The following is an 8,013-nucleotide window of genomic DNA, read 5'->3' as shown; positions in this document are numbered from 1 at the left end:
CACTTATTCCAAATGGGTTACAACAAAAAATACAAAACCAGTGTCCATGACTGGGATTGAAAACACAACCTTCTGATCCAAAGTCATGGGATTACCCAAGCCTACTTGATGGTAAAAGCACTCCCTGTTTCCCCTAGTGGCTGGTTTTTGAAGACATTTCCCGGCGTCCTCAGGACATCAATAGATGTCCAATTTCGACGTCAATCTTGAGCGATCACAGGGAGTGCTTTACCATCCTTGATTAATATAACATTTGAATTGTCTCTATTCTTTTGAAACATTTGTGAGTGTACTGTGTACTTTTAATTTCTGATAGTTTATTTCACATTTGTTACTTATCTATTTCACTTGCTTTGGCAATGTAAACATATGTTTCCAATGGCAATGAAGCCCTTTCATTGGAATTAAATTGACAGAGAGAACGCTGCCTGCCTGGCTGCCTGAGTGGACCACGGAAGTGTTGGAAACCTCCCACGAGGGGCCCTGTGTAATTCGATGCATGCTGTTCAAGCTTAGAGTATATTGTCTTCCCATTGCTTATGAAGCCTCCACCCACTGGCCCACCCTACATTTAGCTGATCATGTGACATGGGCGGGCAGGCTAAGTCATTTGCAAGTACAACAGTTCTCTGTGCAGCTCCCCATTCATTTCCTGAGAACTGTGAGAGCTCAGCAGCTGAGCGACAGAAGGGGAGGGAGCTGTGCACACAGAGAGAGAGAGAGAGAGAGAGAGAGAGAGAGAGAGAGAGAGAGAGAGAGAGAGAGAGAGAGAGAGAGGGGAGCGAGAGATCGGACTGGAGAAGAGAACTGTTTTCTACGGCTCTGCAGCTTCTGACAAGGTCTGTGCACATTTTTACTCCTGTTCTTCTCATGCTGTGGTTCTCATTTGTCATCTTTGTGGGATTGTGTCTAAGTGTGCGTGTGTGTGTGTGTGGTTCAGCTGTCATAGCTGAACCACATATGACAACTCCTTGTTACCTAGGTACCTACCGCACACTGGCTGGCTGGCTGACCATGCATGCCATTGTGTTGGGTTGCTGTCAGAAGGAAACTGAATCAGTGTAACACTGCTAGGGACTGGACTTGTAACACCTATTTTCGATGTGAATGCACAAGCTGTGAGATGATTATAATGAGGAATGACTGTAGACATCAGCATAACCACAGGTTGTGATGCATTTAAATACTGCTTCAACCTCTGTCATGTGTTCTTGGCAGTGCTTTAGCTTGTTTTAACGCAATAGTGGTCTATAGTTTGAAGTCATTGTTTTTTCTTCTGTGTTTGAGAAATAGTTTTTACTAAATTAGCTGGTGAAGATTTGGGTGAGAGTACAGTAAAATGGTAGACTGTCAGGAGAAATAGTGCAGGATCCAAACTCCTTAGGAATTGCCCAAAAAGTTTGCTGGTTGTCACAGCTTTTTTTGCATGTGATAGCTGCTTGTGTGTTTCTGTGAGTGAGTGTGTACGTGTGTGTGTAGGACAGCCTTGTTTGCCTCCCGTAAAGAAGCAGCAGAACCACAGAGAGAGACAGGGCTGTTCGCAATGGGTTAAACATTCAGAAGCTCGGGTAGCAGAGGAAGGACACTGAGGGGGAGGTGTGTGTGTGTGTGTGTGTTAGTATGTGTGTGTATACGTATATGCGTTGGGCGGGTGTTGCATGGCTGGTGTCTTGGATGTCATCGGCAGTGACTCTGACTTCCAGAGGGGTAATAATCATTGGTATTGATGGGTGTCTGTCACTGGGTTCAGAGGCTCAACTCAACACAGGCAGGGCTATGGGAGGGTGGCTGAGTGGGGGATGTGCGGTGGGGTGGCTGGGGGCTGGCCCTGGCCTGTTCTTTTCAATTACAGAGGACTGGGCCAGAGCTGTCAGCAAAGGCATTTGTACACTGGGGGTTGGGGGTCAGGGAAAGGCAAGGAGGGGCCCCCCAGGGGACTGGGGAGGGAGGGAGTTGGAGACTCTGGCCCCTGTTCCTGGGTCTGATGTGGAAACTGAGTACTGACCTGCGTGACTTTACCCCTGTGCTGGAGAGAGGCCCCGTCCCTGCCTTCAACACTGTGACAGCCACGGGGTGTGTGTATATATATGTGTGTGTGTGTGTGTGTGTGTGTGTGTGTGTGTGTGTGTGTGTGTGTGTGTGTGTGTGTGTGTGTGTGTGTGTGTGTGCTGCTCAAGGGTATTCATGGAGCCAGATTAGAGCTCATTTCAACTTTCACTTTAAATCCATTTACCATGGGCCCCTTTCACTCAGCAATAGTACACTTTAGAGGGGGTAAATTACGTGCCTTAGCATTTACACTGAACATAATTGTCAAATTTATTAAAACTCATATTTAATCTATATATTTTTATTGCAAATATTACATACATTTATACACAACATAGTATTGGGCAAACGTTTAGCCTAATCCTGGAACCAAAATCTAACGCCTAATGGAGAGTTCCATTGAAATACCTTTCTAGTCCAGAAAAAGGCTGAATCTCTGTCTGGGAAACTGGCCCAAAGTTATGTACTTCACATAGGTTACTGAATGTTATGGAACAAAGACATACTGTAGATCACGTTCAATGATTTGGAGAAAATATAATAGAATACAAATTGAAAATGAAATTAGGTTTATGACCATTTGACCAAGTTTGTAATCCCGCCACCGCTATCAATCTATTACCTTGAGTATATTTTGATTTCCTTTCTAGACTGCTATTAGTAGTTCCACACCAAATAGATATATAGAGATCAGCCTAGATAGTCAATTAAAAATGACCAATCAGCAACAAGCACAGTCTATCTGTCCAATCACCAGCGGACCCAGTCTATCTGTCTAATCAATTAAAAAGTACCTATCAGCAATTGACACAGCCACATCTAATCAATCAGCAGTCTACTTGTCCAATCAGTAACAGACTTTTGCTGAGTTCACGTGCTATCGGAGTTATCAAAAGCTCTTACTTCCCAGTGGGACATTTCACTACAATGACCCTCCAAAGTCAGAATTACAAGTGGAAAACTCTTGAGTACATGTTGTTACCCAAATTGCAGAGTTGTGATGTTTCACTACTGACCTTTCACCTTTAACATTTTTGAAAATTACAACCTTATCAATATGGATAAGGTAACTAGTCTGTTCATATTGTCAACGTTAAGCAGGCTAGCTAAAATTTTATTGGTTGAAGAATTGTTCCAACTTCAAAGGAACTTGAACACAATCATATCGGACTTACCAGTTCCCAGTTTCCTGTGTCCCACTAGCACATGAAGCCAGCAACAGTGTAACGGTCTACAGGGTTCATTCCAGTCCAATTATAATTGCTCTACAGGATCCTGCCACCTATGGCATCATCTGCCTGACACAGTGTAATAACAGTGACAGAAATTGGAACCGTTGTTGACAGATGTAATCTTATGGAATGCTACACGTACAGTATTCTAAGACAACATACACTGAACTAAAATATAAACATTACAAGTAAAATGTTGGTCACATGTTTCATGAGCTGAAATAAAAGATCATAGAAATGTTACATACGCACACAACACTTATTTCTCTGAAATGTTGTGCACAAATTTGCTTACATCCATCCCTGTTAGCCAGCATTTCTCATTTGCCAAGAAAATCCATCCACCTGACAGGTGTGGCATATCAAGAAAATGATGCAATGCCACAGATATCTCAAGTTTTGAGGGAGCGTGCAATTGACATGCTGACTGCAGGAATATCCACCAGAGATGTTGCCAGACAACTGAATTTTCATTTCTCTACCATAAGCTGCCTCCAACATTGTTTTAGAGAATTTGGCATTACGTCCAACACAACCACAGACCATGTGTAACCACGCCAGCCCAGGACCTCTACATTCGGCTTCTTCACCTGTGGGATCATCTGAGACCAGCCACCTTAACTGCTGATAAAACTGTGGGTTGGCACCACCAAATAATGTCTGGACAAACTGTCTCAGGGAAGCGTATCTGTGTGCTCGTCATCTTCACCAGGGTCTTCACCTGACTGCAGTTTGGCATCGTAACCGACTTTAGTGTGCAAAATGCTCACCTTCGATGGCCACTAGCACGCTGGAGAACTGTGCTCTTCATGGATAAATCCTGGTTTCAACTGTACTGGGCAGATGACAGTGTGTATGGAGTCGTGTGGGCAGGGTTTTGCTGATGTCAACTTTGTGAACAGAGTGCCCCATGGTGGTGGGGTGGTTATGGTATGGGCAGGCATAAGCTACGGATAACAAAAACAATTGCATTTTATCGATGGCAATTTGAATGCACAGAGATACCGTGATGGGATCCTGAGGCCCATTGTTGTGCCATTCATCTGCCACTATCACCTCATGTTCCAGCATGAAAATGCACAGCCCCATGTCGCAAGGATCTGTACACAATTCCTGGAAGCTGAAAATGTCCCAGTTCTTCCAGGTCTGCATACTCAACACATATGTCACCCATTGAGCATGTTTGAGATGCTCTGGATTGACGTGTATGATAACGTGTTCCAGTTCCCGCCAATATCCAGCAACTTCGCACAGCCATTGAAGAGGAGTGGGAAAATATTCCACAGGCCACAATCAACAGTCTGATCAACTCTATGTGAAAGAGATGGGGCAAATGGTGCATGAGGCAAATGGTGGTCACACCAGATATTAACTGTTTTTTTTGTATCCACGCCCCTACTTTTTTTAAGGTAAATATTTGACCAAGTCATGTAAAATACATAAATAAGGGCCTAGTGAATGTATTTCAATATACTGATTTCCTTATATGAACTGTAACTCAGTAAAATCTTTGACATTGTTGCATGTTGCGTTTATATTTTTGTTCTGTGTACATTGTCATAATAGGCTGGACAGATTAAGTTTTTAAGAACGCTGTTTTCTGATGAAAATTACTTCATTGCATCCGCCATGGAGTTCAGTTTCATAATATTAACATGTGTTCCAGCTGCTTGCCATAGTTTTGAAGTAATAGCGGAAAAACAGGCCTTATTTTAGGCCGTTTTCACCCTGTGGGCTCCTATTAGTTCTATTGAGCACCTTCTCTCCTTCCGAACGTTCTATTCCCAGCCCATTGTTCTGCATCACAATGCAAGCTTCACTGGTGTTAGCAATGAGCTGGCGTTACCTCAGGTAACTTGATATTAACAAGGTTATGGTTACTTGGTGAGCACCTCCTGTGCGTGTGGTGTAATAGTGGGTGTAATGGTAGAGACCATAGGCAGCTCGTGAGTTTCAAGTTTGGGGAAGATTACAGTTTAACATACGATTTAAACAGATCGGCATGCCAACTATGATTATTTTTTCCACATTTTCATGGAACAGATTAATTTCTACACTATTTTGTTCATTCTAAATGGCTGCTGTGTACTTTGATACATGTGACCTCTGTTCATTTGTAGGCTATTAACTGAGCATATGTTGCACAGGTTCACTGAGTTGCAAACCACATGGATGGGTCTATCTCATTGCTTAGCAGCTAATGGTGATTTGTAGATCTGACGCAGTTGCTATCCCAGATTGAGCCTGGCATGGTATGTAGTACTCGCAGATGGCCACAGCGAGGCTTAAAAGAGCAGGAGAGCTGTAAACCCATACTGTTTTTTGCAGAAAAACAAACAAACCTTAAACCCTATCCCTAGGTCTATCCCTTTAAAAAGTTACTTCTAACCCATATTTTAGCCCTAACCCTGAATAGACAGTAAAAGAGGTTAACTAACCTCATCCAATAGCAGACACCTGTTAATGAATGTAATCTGGATTAATGCATGTAATCTGGATTAATTAATGTTTGTATACTGTAGAGCACAGTATGTAGTAGATTATCTCATCTGGTGGAGGCAAGAATCCGACTACGTTGAGCGAAGGGCAGAGGCGTAAGGGGAGAGGCAAGAGGGGAATGCTCCCCCCTCACGTAGTGTGCATTGTGGGATGGCCCTGGCCTGTTTCCATCTGTGTATGTGATGGCCCCTGAGCACAGAGAGGGCGTTGTATGTGTCTAAAGTATACTTATTTACCAAAAGTCAAAGTTAAAGTATAAATCATTTCAAATTCCTTGTATTAAGCAAAGCAGGCGGCACCATTTTCTTGTTTTAAAGATTATGGATAGCCAGGGGCACACTCCAACACTCAGACATAATTTACAAAAGATAATTTGTGTTTAGTGAGTCCGCTAGATCAGAGGCAGAAGGGATGACAATGTGTTGTCTTGATAAGTGTGTGAATTGGATCATTTTCCTGTGCTGCTAAGTATTCAAAATGTAACGAGTACTTTTGGGGTGTCATGCAAAATGTATGGAGTAAAAAGTATTTTTTTTTTTTTAGGAATGTAGTGATGTAAAAGTTGTCAAACATATAAATAATAAAGTGAAGTACAGATACCCCAAAACCTACTTACGTAGCCCCCCCCCCCCTACATAAGTAGGTGGAGTAGAAGAAGGGGGTAAAAGTAGAGGGTCTTGCTATGTTTGTTGACACAGGCAGAAACATTAGCATCATCTTCAGATTCTCTTGTCAGATAAGTGTGAAATCCTCTAATTTTCTGGGCCAGTGTGTTAGTTATGGACTGGACTGAGGAAGAGTGAGAGTGCTAGCCCACTTTTTGTGGAATCAGACATAGACAAAATGCATTAAATGCATTATGGAACTCTGCAACAGATAGCAGAAAAGTGACAATCAAGGACAAACAACAAAGCATACATTGAACGACCTCAGTCTAGCCATGGTGCATGGAATAAAAAGAAAACAACTTCTACAACAGATATTCAGCCACCCTCTGAGAAAAACTAAATGACATTAAAAAGAACTGAAGAACTATATAAAACAACATATTTACACATAAATAATGTGTGAAAAACATAGCACATTACGTTCTCATCCATTCCCCCGAAATCCTCAATGTTTGGGTTAAAAAGTTAGGGGCTTCCTGGTTAATAAGGATCCTCGGCCTGGCTTGGGCCCAGTTTGTTTCCCAAACGTTTTCCCAAACTTATCCGGGAGATGCTTTTGGGAAACCTGTCCAGAGGTGACTAGGAATGATGACACCCACAGTTCCTATACTGTGGAAGTAATCACAGATCTGACGTGACTATATCGGTCAAAATTATATGAATGGAACTCTTCCTTTTTTCCCATATTTCATTATATCCAATTATGATCTTGTCTCATCGCTGCAACTCCCCAAAGAGCTCAGGAGAGGTAAAGGTTGTGTCCTCAAAAACATGACCCACCAAACCGTGCTTCTTAACACCAGCCCGCCAGCTGCAACAATGTGTCAGAGGAAACACTATTCAGCCTGCAGGTGCCCAGCCCGCCACAGGGAGTTGCTAGAGCACGATGAGCCAAGTAAAGCCCCCTCGGCCAAACCCGGATGATGCTGCTCCAATTGTTCGCCACCCAATGGGACTCCCAGTCACGGCCAGTTGTGACACAGGATCGAAACCCAGGCTGTAGTGATGCCACAACACTGCGATGGATTGCCTTAGACCGCTGAACCACTTGGGAGGCCATGACTCTTCTTTTTACTAATCAGACTATGTAAGACTGATGATTAAGTGAGGAAGTTAGGGAGGGAGGAAGGGAAAGAAAGGAAAAAGAAAGAAAGAAAGAGAGAGAAAAATAAGGAATGAGAGAGATAAAAAGAAAGAGACACCATTTTGAAGATTAGTTGAACAGGTCCAAGGTGTTAACTGCCGAGTTATTCACGTTCATTCTACGAAACTGCTTGCAACTCTGTTGTATTTTTCAGAAAACCAGCTACATACATACTGCACAGCTAACTTCAGCAGCCTTGTGCACGGATGCCGTACAGATCAGTGTGAGCATTGATTCCAGTTGTAGGTCAAGTGTTGGGGGGGGGGGGGGGGATTATGCAAACAACATGTGGAATCCATTTGAAGAGCCTTTGGCATGCCAGAGCTTGTGTACATCCCAAATGGTACCCGATTCCCTATATAGTGCACTATAAAATGTAGTGCACTATAAAGGGTATAGGGTACTATTGGGACGTAGCCCT

At 43.0% G+C, this 8,013-nt stretch overlaps 1 protein-coding gene across 1 annotated transcript in view; it reads left to right on the top strand.

Moving 5' to 3' along the window:
- Window positions 1-646: 646 nt before the first annotated feature.
- Window positions 647-8,013, top strand: part of LOC110519945 (Krueppel-like factor 12) — a 137,491-nt gene continuing 130,124 nt past the window's right edge. The window contains exon 1 of the mRNA XM_021596836.2: window positions 647-839. The gene's annotated coding sequence lies outside the window, so the exon portion shown is untranslated. The remainder of the gene's footprint in view (window positions 840-8,013) is intronic.

This window comes from Oncorhynchus mykiss, chromosome 3 (genome assembly GCF_013265735.2).
Source record: "Oncorhynchus mykiss isolate Arlee chromosome 3, USDA_OmykA_1.1, whole genome shotgun sequence".
Taxonomy (NCBI): domain Eukaryota; kingdom Metazoa; phylum Chordata; class Actinopteri; order Salmoniformes; family Salmonidae; genus Oncorhynchus; species Oncorhynchus mykiss.
This window is presented reverse-complemented; position numbering and strand designations above follow the sequence as displayed.